The sequence below is a fragment of the Brassica oleracea genome, chromosome C5 (genome assembly GCF_000695525.1).
Source record: "Brassica oleracea var. oleracea cultivar TO1000 chromosome C5, BOL, whole genome shotgun sequence".
NCBI classification, from domain to species: Eukaryota; Viridiplantae; Streptophyta; class Magnoliopsida; order Brassicales; family Brassicaceae; genus Brassica; species Brassica oleracea.
In genome coordinates this window covers 23,363,811-23,373,693 of record NC_027752.1, presented here as the reverse complement: position 1 = coordinate 23,373,693, position 9,883 = coordinate 23,363,811, and the positions used below count along the sequence as shown (strand labels likewise).

At 37.4% G+C, this 9,883-nt stretch overlaps 1 long non-coding RNA gene across 1 annotated transcript; it reads right to left on the bottom strand.

Moving 5' to 3' along the window:
• Nucleotides 1-8,526: 8,526 nt before the first annotated feature.
• LOC106293393 lies at nt 8,527-9,346 on the bottom strand. The gene is made up of 2 exons (XR_001260460.1): nt 8,990-9,346; nt 8,527-8,896 (listed from the first exon to the last, which is right to left on the bottom strand). It is a non-coding gene; the product is annotated as an uncharacterized LOC106293393 (long non-coding RNA).
• Between the last annotated feature and the right edge of the window lie 537 nt (nt 9,347-9,883).

Sequence of the window (9,883 nt, the reverse complement as noted above, 5' to 3'; positions counted from 1 at the left end):
TTACTCGCAGTACACTGTAGAGGACATTCTCAGTCTGCCAGGCAGAGAAGGTTTACCAGTCATCGACCCCGGCCGACCGGACGGAACTTTGTGGTATGTTTCATTATTTTTATTCGTTTTAAATTCTTTTATAACTTTAAAAAATAATTGATATTTTAAATTTGTATTCGTCTGACGGATGTCTTGCATCGGACATAACCGACACAATGAAAAATTACTTCTCCATGGCACATCCGAACTGGAGTAAGACGCCTCACTACGTCAGAAAGACGTGGTTCAAAATTTACGCTGTAAGTTTCTATTAATTAATTATATATCTTTTAATTTTTTCATGATTTATATATATATTTCTTTCTGAAAAACTAATTATAAATTATTTTTTCCAACAGCAAAAATATAATTGGGCCTTGGGGATCACTGAGAGGGTAAGGAAGAAGTTTATCGCGAAGGCGAAAGTTCGTTTGTTGGACACGGTCTCCAACTGGAAGGGTGACTGGATCATGAAGGGGTATGGGCGTGGCAAACCCGCTGAGCTCACCACGGATGTCTGGGATGGCCTCATCCGATATTGGTGTCTTCCTGATTCCATTAGAGTCGCTCAGTCTTGCTCTAACTCCCGTAACACAGTCGATGAGCACTGGAACGGGCCGATACTTCACACTACGGGCCAAAAACCCCACGCCGGTGTCCATTTGGAAATGGTAATTAAATATTTAATTAAATTAAATTTTTAATATATTTTTATATATATTCTAACAACTTGCTTAAATGTTTTTTAGGCCAAAGAGACGGGAGAACTCCCGTCTCTTATGGAACTTTACGAGAGGACCCACAAGAACAAGGCGGGCCGATTTATAGATGGCAAGTCCGAGCAAATCTGCAACGATTTGGCTGCTCAGGTTGAAAAACGCGAGATCCAGCTGACCCAGCATTTCACCGATGGATTACCCGTCACCTTATCCACACCTGAAGTGGATAAGATTTACGAGGTAAATTTTCTAAAATTTTAATTTTTTTTATTATTCATTTAATTTAACTTTAAAGTTTTACTAACAAAATTTATTTTTTGTTTTTAAGGTTGTCCCAAAAAAAAGAGACGGACGTTGGGGATTGACTCCGTCAACGATGTTCCGAGAGCGACATCGTCTTATGGTCAGCGACGGGATGATGAAGTCTCTCAGCTGCGTAGGGAGTCCGATGAGCTGCGTCACGAGTTGAGCTCGACGCGATCTCGTATGGGTGGACTCGAGGGCTTCTTGGACGTTGTAGCGGCCACAAATCCGGAATGGGAGACCTTGTTGAGGACCATGCGACAACGAAATCCTATTCCAGGCGAGTCAACATCCGACACACATGCCGAGTCGGATGTAACGGCGAGGAGTGATGAATTCTACCGGGCGATGAACGACTCTTAGTTCTTTTTAATTTCGGTTCTTGTATTATGAATTCAAAACTTATTTATATATAAAATATTTTGGTTTTGATTTTTTTTAGAATTTTAATTTTATCAATAATTTAAATAATCTAAATTATTTTTTTAATTATAACTTTTTATATTTCTGTAAAATAACGAAACGAAGTAAATTCGTAGCTAATTTTGCGACTTTTGTACGTGGAAGCTTAACGAAGTTTTTACGAGAAAAAGTTTACAAGGAAATGACGTGGAAAGTTCACATGGTCTTTATGAGAAAACCTATCAAGGTATTTACGTTTACTTTACGAGTATTTACTTTCGAGTTATTTACGTGGGTTTTACGAGGAACGCGTTTCGAGGTATTTACGAGGAAGTTTAGCGACGTCCTTACGTGGAATCTTTCCCTGGTCTTTACGACGAAGTGCTTTTCTTTGTTTTTACGACGAAATTATTTCCTCGCTATGTTACGACGAATTAGCGAGGAAATATGCTTTACGACAAACGTTTAACGACGAAACGGGTTTCCTCGGTAATTCCTCGTAAACTTGCTTTTACGACGAATTCACGAGGAAACACGCCCTTGTAAATCTTTTGTTTTCTTGTAATGGTCATAGACTACCATATTGATTTTTTTTTAATGTCCGAGGAGACATGGTCTACAATTTTGACTTTTTTTTTTCAAGGGCCGAGGAGACTTAGTCTACCATTTTTGACCTTTTTATTCACGGAGGCAAAGCCTACCACGTATTTTTCTGATCGTGAAGGCATAGCCTACCATAACGATCAGTCGGGAAAGGCAACGCCTCTCATCCCGAATGGAGAAGGTCCAGCCTCTCACTCCGAAACAATAATAAAATTTAAATAAATTAAGTGTATTGAAATACATAAATTTAAACATTACTTCGGCTGGTTTAAGAACTTTTGGATTGATAAACTTCAGTTAGTCAGAGCCTCGTGCTGATAACGTGTTGTAAATCAGTTGAAAATATGTGGCTTATATTAAAAGTAGAGTGGACAGCGATGGAGAGAGAGGGATGTAATATGAGTTTATTGTGTTTTGGGTTTTTGTGTTTCTAAAAGGAAACAACGAGAGAGAGGGAATTTTGTAAGAGAGAGAGAGTAGCTTTTTCACTTCAGATATTCAATTAATAAACAAGAGAATACGAACAAATTTATAGTGATAGAGAAATATTAAAATATAACATCAGTCGGTCATAAATATCAGTCAAAGACCGACTTTGACTAATAAGACAAAAGAAGAAGATATACTTTATCTTCTAAAAAAAATTCAAACAGCGAGCCCTCAGCAAAGCAATCGCAATCTCGATCTCGGAGAAGGGATAAGAATTGGCGGCCAAAACCTTAATAAGGTCTGAAGCTTCCCTGATGAATAAGTTTCTGACGAAGCCGTCAATGAATATTTTGCAGCACAATATCAGATTGATACGGCAGAGGTAACTGGAGTGTTTCGACATGATCGTTTGCTTCCACCAGAGGTTAACCGGTAAGTATTGATGTCTGTAACCTAGTCGTAGCTTAATAAACGATGGAAAATAAAGGAACTCGGTTACGGCATAACCTAAATATAGTTCATTTTAGAAAGCGACGAAGATGAAAAAAACGTTATATGCCCTTAGAATCCTACTTTACTAATCTTTCAGAGCCCAAGTCAAATGGTTGATATTATTACGGAAGATCATAAGTAGACACCATCAACGAAAAGGAGGAATGAGTTTTAACAGGACATGTGGCAGCTTCTCCTCTCCCTATTTGATGAGGTGGCAGCATAAAAAGAGAGAAAACTCTTGAAGGTAGCATAACAAAGCCCAAAGGACATCTTGCGGTATGCGAAAAGTACCATATGGATAAGTGAATGTGGTCTTTTCTTGGTCGTCCGGATGGATAGGAATCTGGAAAAATCCCGAATACCCATCGAGAAAACAGTAGTACTTGTGGTGTGCAAGCCTTTCTAACATCTGATCTATGAAGGGTAGGGGAAATGATCTTTTCTTGTGGCAGCGTTAAGCTTCCTGTAATCTATGCACACCTTGTACCCAGTAACAATCCTCATAGGGATCAGTTCGGTTTTACTATTCTTTACCACTGTAACTTCTCCTTCCTTAGCAACCACATGTACTGTACTGACCAGTTGCTGTCTGAAATTGGATAGATAATTCCTGCATCCAAAAGCTTCATTATCTCTTTCTTCACCACCTCTTTCAGATTTGGATTCAGTCTCCTTTGATGCTCAATAGATGACTTTGACTCGTCTTCCTGGTGTATACTATGCATGCATAAATCGGGCGAGATTCCTAGAATGTCATTGAAATTATACCCAATAGCTTTGTGATAATTGCGCAACTTATTGAGCAACAAAGTTAGTTATCCGCTAGTTAAGTTAGCGTTGACTATGACAGAGTATGAGTTATGATAGAGGAAAACGTATTTGATTCCAGCTGGAAGTTGTTTTCATTCAACTTTCGGTACTTTTTCTAAACCCCAGCTCTCCGATGCAAGATGGTGTCGGTCGACACTATCTGATAGGTATCGATCGACTTTTAATTCGGATTCTTCATCTTCCTCCTTGTCAACACACATGGCTTCCTTACTAGCGTCCATTAGTCAAGCGTACTGAGCGGCTCTGTTATCAATACTAAAAATGTTTCTTTCAGGAGCCGTGCGAGTATTCTCAAAGGGATCGTTAGAACACATATATATGAAAGATTGGTCAACTACCTAGGATAGGTGATCTACAAAGAAGGTTTTTCTATCGATCAAAGGTTTCTTGACCATATTTTCTATGTCAAAATTCACTGACAAATCTTCGATGTTCAGACATATACGCCCTTTCCTAACACCAATGATCGCACCAATTGTGGCAAAGAATAGTCTTTCAAAAATAAGGGAGTGATATTAGTGGCTATATAGAATTCATTTATCCTTATGGGCACGTTTTGAAGGACACCTTCTAGAATACTAACATATCTATCGGCTAGAATGAGAGTGATATTAGTGGGTTTGAATTGAGTTAGGGGTTTGAATTGAGTTAGCCCGAGGGCTATTGCAACAGAATAATGTATTAAATTCACGCTGAAGCTGATAGACCATATATTTTACCCATTTTTAATCATGGTCTATAAGTGTTTTAAAGTGTTTTAAGATATAAATATTATGTTTTGGAGTCTATTTAGAGTATTTACAGGTTCAGGGACGTTTAGGACAAATATGGTGATTTTGGAGTCTTTTGGAGCCTTTGGAGGTGCAGAGTTGCACAGACGCGTCAGATGTTTAGCTATGGATATAGACCTTCAGACCATTAGATTGAGCCCATATTTTGACACAAGATAGATCTTTGCCTTAGCTATCCAATGCCCCGGTCTCAGGTCAATCAGAATCCTGTAGCAGAAGTTATGCCCGTTTTACTGAAGAATAGTCAGTCTGCCTTGCGAGAGGAAGTTGCCGAGAAGAGGAAGCCGCGTCGATCGATGCAGCACTCTGCACGTCGATCGATGGAGATCCCAGATCGTGGGCCTTGCATATTTTATGACTGCGTGAAGCCCAGAAGCCACAAATTAACCAAATGCCCTTGGACAACCAGAAACCCTATTTATGTTATTTCTAAGCTATTGTTGACGGCTACGCTTTCTATACGCTTTCATTTCCATTGTTTCTCTGAGAGGAGAGAAGGGAGGAACTCCTATCAGAGTCCTCCTGGAACTCCATTAGTTTTCTTATCTATTCTCTTTCAGTTTTATATCTATTCATCTATGATTTCTGTTTTCATTTCTGAGTAGATCCACCTGTTAGATCCAGGGTTCAGATAGGTTTGTGGGATTATCCCCAAACTATAGCTCTGCCTTGTTGTGATATTCATGATAGATCTATACTTATTTCTTGTTCTAGAGTAATTAACTAGAATATTGATCATAGGATTGCATACACAAGCATCCTTGTTATCCCATCCTGACATCTATCTATCATATTATGACTGCTAGAGAGGGCTAACCGCCAATTTAGTATCTTAATAGGGCATATCATACTCGCACATAGGCCTGGCTAGAACCCGTCGATCGATGTCCACAACTGACTATCGGTCGACGTAGGCAAAGGTGTATCGGTGGATGTCCCAATAGGACCATCAATCGACACTCTTTCGTTGTCAACATACTAACAGTTGAGACACGAGATCTAGCTTGTTAACCAGTGAAACATGCGACAGCTGATCACTGAGTTAAGCGGTTGAGCTCTAACATATCATGCATGCAACAAATAGGTCCCTATAGGAATTATAATCTCCAACACCTGAATAGAAACCCTAGATCTATCAACCATCCTTCCATCAAACTACTCCTTGCCAAGCTGAACGATTACCTTGTTCATCTTGTTTATTGCTTCATTTATTACTTGCTTTATTTACTGCTTTGAAACCTATTAGCCTAGCTTAATCATATAACTATTAGATCTAATCGGTTCCCTAGATCCTTGTGGATTCGATCCCTAAGTACTATAACTCGAACTCTTTTGATGAGAGTAACACTCTTTAGGGTAATTTGAGTGATATCAGGAGCCTAGATCACAAAGAGATCTCTGGAACCTCTCATTGTGGATGTTGCGTTCCAAAACAAAGCTACCGGGTCTGGTTGTTTAACTGGGATTCTTTCCTAAATCATATCACTTACTTTCTCAGAAACCATCATCATACTTTGTTCTGATGGTCAAAAACCTCCGGTCACCATATCTTTCACGTACTTCTTGATAGGAGTAGAAATTTTTACAGCGTCATTGAGTAGCAGCCCGACAATTATCTTGTCGAATGCTTTATTGCCTATGCCTTTTTCAAGTTCTAATTTCGCTTTAATTTGGGTGTAGGGAAGGTAGTCTTGGGTCTATATATCCTTGATACAGCTGGTTTAAAAGACTTAGAGAGTTGAGGATCCGGATGGACGGGGTGTCGATCGACACATTCAAGCTGTTGTCGATCTTATCAATCTCCGATTCGGCTTCCTTTTAATCGGGATCGGATTGCACTTCTTCTAACTCTTCAGCTCGATCTAATTTCTCCATTTCTTTTCTCGGATGTGGGTTGAGTTGTCTTCCACTTCTCAATGTAATGACATTAACCAAGTGCCTTTGATTAGTGTCAGTTCTTCCACGAAAGAATCCTTCTTCCCTTCTGACAAGTCCAGTGTTATGCACAACTTGGCTATCCAATTTCTCGACATGAGCATTGAAACCTTCAAACTTCTCATTTAAATTAGAATACATGGAATCCAATTCTACATCGAAATTTGCACTCATCTTCTGCTGGCCTTACAGAAATTCTCCAATTATAAATTCCACTCTGCCTTCGTGAGTCTATGCTGCCTCGTAGCCTCTTGTAAAGCTCATGTCTCTCTGCTGATCTGTGAATCTCTGTTCACGAAAACCATTCTCATCGATGAGGTCTACATGATCTTCTTCACATGAAAAGGTCTGAACCTTATTGGCGAATTGAACTTGCTTCATGGCAACTAGAAGAGCATTAACTGATTCTAATGCTGTCTTCACCTCAGATATCCGATTCCCATTCAATTCCTCAGCCATCTTCGTCCTCTCAAGATCAGCATTTTTGGTCGCGGATCCCTCCAAATACAGATATGTGTCGCCTTCTCATGCACCGAATTGATGACGTGGCAGCATAAGGTGGGAGGAAACTCTCTTTTATATATATAGATATATATAGTTATAACACCAAATTATTAATGGTGCACACCTAAAAAAACAAGAAGCTGAAATGGTATGTTCTTTTTGATGTTCAATAGAATGTTTTTTTATGGTTAAACAATTACACAAAAAAATTGATGTTATTGACTGTAGTAGTCCCAATAATAGAAAATTGAATTTGATATTATATTCACAACCTATGCATATTATTAAATTTCTCCAACAAGTAAAAATTTTAATTAACTTTGAATTATTAGCTGTTTAATAAAAAAAATTGTTTTCATGTAAAAATAAACATAAAATAATTTTTTTTATGTGTTCGCTTGTTTATTATACCATCTTATTTCGAGAAAGAAATACAGTGTGATTTACAGAATGTATAAATACTAAATATATATAGTTCATAATTCAGGTATATAAAATATTTTCTAAAATAATATGTATTTAAAAAAAAAAAATATTAGTATCATTAATTTTTTAGATTGTAAAATATAAGTATATCATATATATTCAGCAGTTACACTATTCATTTAACTTGTTACCATTCATATTTTGTTTTGAACCGCTTATTTTAGACGAACCGCAGTTGTTCTGCATTATGCGTTCCTCTTATATAAACATCAGTTATACCATACTGCACCGCCAATCCGATGTTACCATTCGGAGCCGAAGTGTTTAAAAGGGAAATTAAATGTATTTAAATACATAAATTAAGGGTCTGGTAGCATGCTATCATGAGATCATTGAGAAAACGGCAAAAAAAAGCGTAAACTTTCAAATTTATGCCAAAAAAAGCTTGAACTTAGGTTTGAGCCAAAAAGCTCCAATTTTTTTAAAATAGTCATTTTAAATTTTACACTTTGTTGACTGGGCCAAATTAGAAACCTGATAAAGTTAACAGTTAACTCATTAAACAAATGTTAACTAGCAAAACGACGTCGTTTTGAAAATTCATTCACAATTAACAAGACGACGTTGTTTTGCATCTCTTCAATATTTTCTTATCTTCTCTTCTTCTCTTTCGTGGCGAATAATCCCCATATCAAAAACACTAATTCTCTAGTCTCTCAATTCTCTAGTTTCTCTAGATGAAGATAAGCAGTCACTACAAGAAAACACGTCAGTCGCAAGGGAAATAAGCATCGCAATTCCGTTGCAAATCGCCATTTGCGAGATTATTGCGAGGGAACGTATTCCGTTGCAAATAGCTCGTCGCAAATAAAAAACGCTTGCAGTATCCTTGCAAATTTGCGAGAGAATCAATTCCGTCGCAAATTTGCAAGAAAATATTTTGCCTTGCAAATTTGCGATAAACTAAATGCCCTCGCAAAATTGCAATAGATTTGCAAAAAAACCTTCCCTTGCAATTTTTTCCCAAAATATTTAAAAAAAATACTAAAAATACGAAATATAAAATATAAATAAATATATATATTGAAACTGGTACACTATAGGAAAATGTGTCATTTCCGACGGTTAACCAAAAAAACAATTTGATATAATTAATAAAAACAAATATGTAAATATATAAACATAAATACAAACAAAATACAAGAAAACCCTAAATCTAAGCCGCCGCCGTCCTCCTCTTCCAGTCGTCTTTCTCCACCGCACTCTCAACGTTTCAGCCACCATCGATGCTTCACCTTCGACGCTTTAGCCACCATCGATGCTTCTACTTCCAGCCGTCGCATCCACCTTCTACATCCGCTTCTCTCAAATCCCACCACCGTCGAGTTCTTCTTCTTCCTCCGCACCTTTTAATATTGAATTCTAAAACTGGAAAAAACAAACAAATATGAGTATAGACAAACGAACAAAAATCTCTGAAAATTAAAAAAAAATCGTTTAGAAATACAGAGAAGAAATTACAGAGAGGTGAGAAGCTAGAGTGGTGACGATGAGTACGAATCTTCATCTCCGGTGAGTCTTGGACAGAGAGCAAAACGTGACGGCGAGGGAGATGGACTAAATCTGAAGAAGAAGGGCGGTTGCCTCCACTGCTACGAGCCGGTGCTTCCTCAAGCACAGAGGCGTTTGTTCTTAGATGACGGAGACAGCAGCGGTTTTTCCTTCCCGACAGCGACAGAAGTGGTAACCGTGAAGAAAGTGGTGAGCAGAAGATGATGAAAAACAGAGGAGAACATAGAGGAAGGAGATGATATCTTAAAACATGAAGAGAAAAGAACAGAAGATGGAAGATAATTAAGAGATCATTAGTAGATCTGAAGAGAGAAGGAAAAATAAGAAAATAGAAAGAAAAAATCTTGTCCATTGATTGAAATTCAATCTAACGGCTGGAATGGTGATCTATGTGAAAGGTGTATTGGCCAATAGAATTTTTTCTTTTATGTTTACCTTTTGTCGCTATATCATTAGGTTAATGTGTTCATATACTAGCTAGGTCCGTTGCGAATCCCTCGCAAATTTGCAAGGGAATTGCGAGTATTCTCTTGCAAATCTATTGCAAATTTATAAATACTGTATTTTAGGGTTTTGTTTGGAGTTTTGTTCAGTTTTGTTTTCGGTAGACTGTATGTATTTATTAATTTGGTTCTAAACAAATAATTAACGTGAAAATGTGTTCAATATTTTCCAAAAATTTAGTTGATGTATATAAGTTATAAGAGTTTGATGTTAATTAATTGTAATAACAAATCAAGTTTTGGGACTTAAGTTCATAACTATAGTTAATTAAATTTCTGAAAATATTATTCGATGTACATTTTAAACACTAAATGATTCAGTAAAATCTGTTATCCGTCA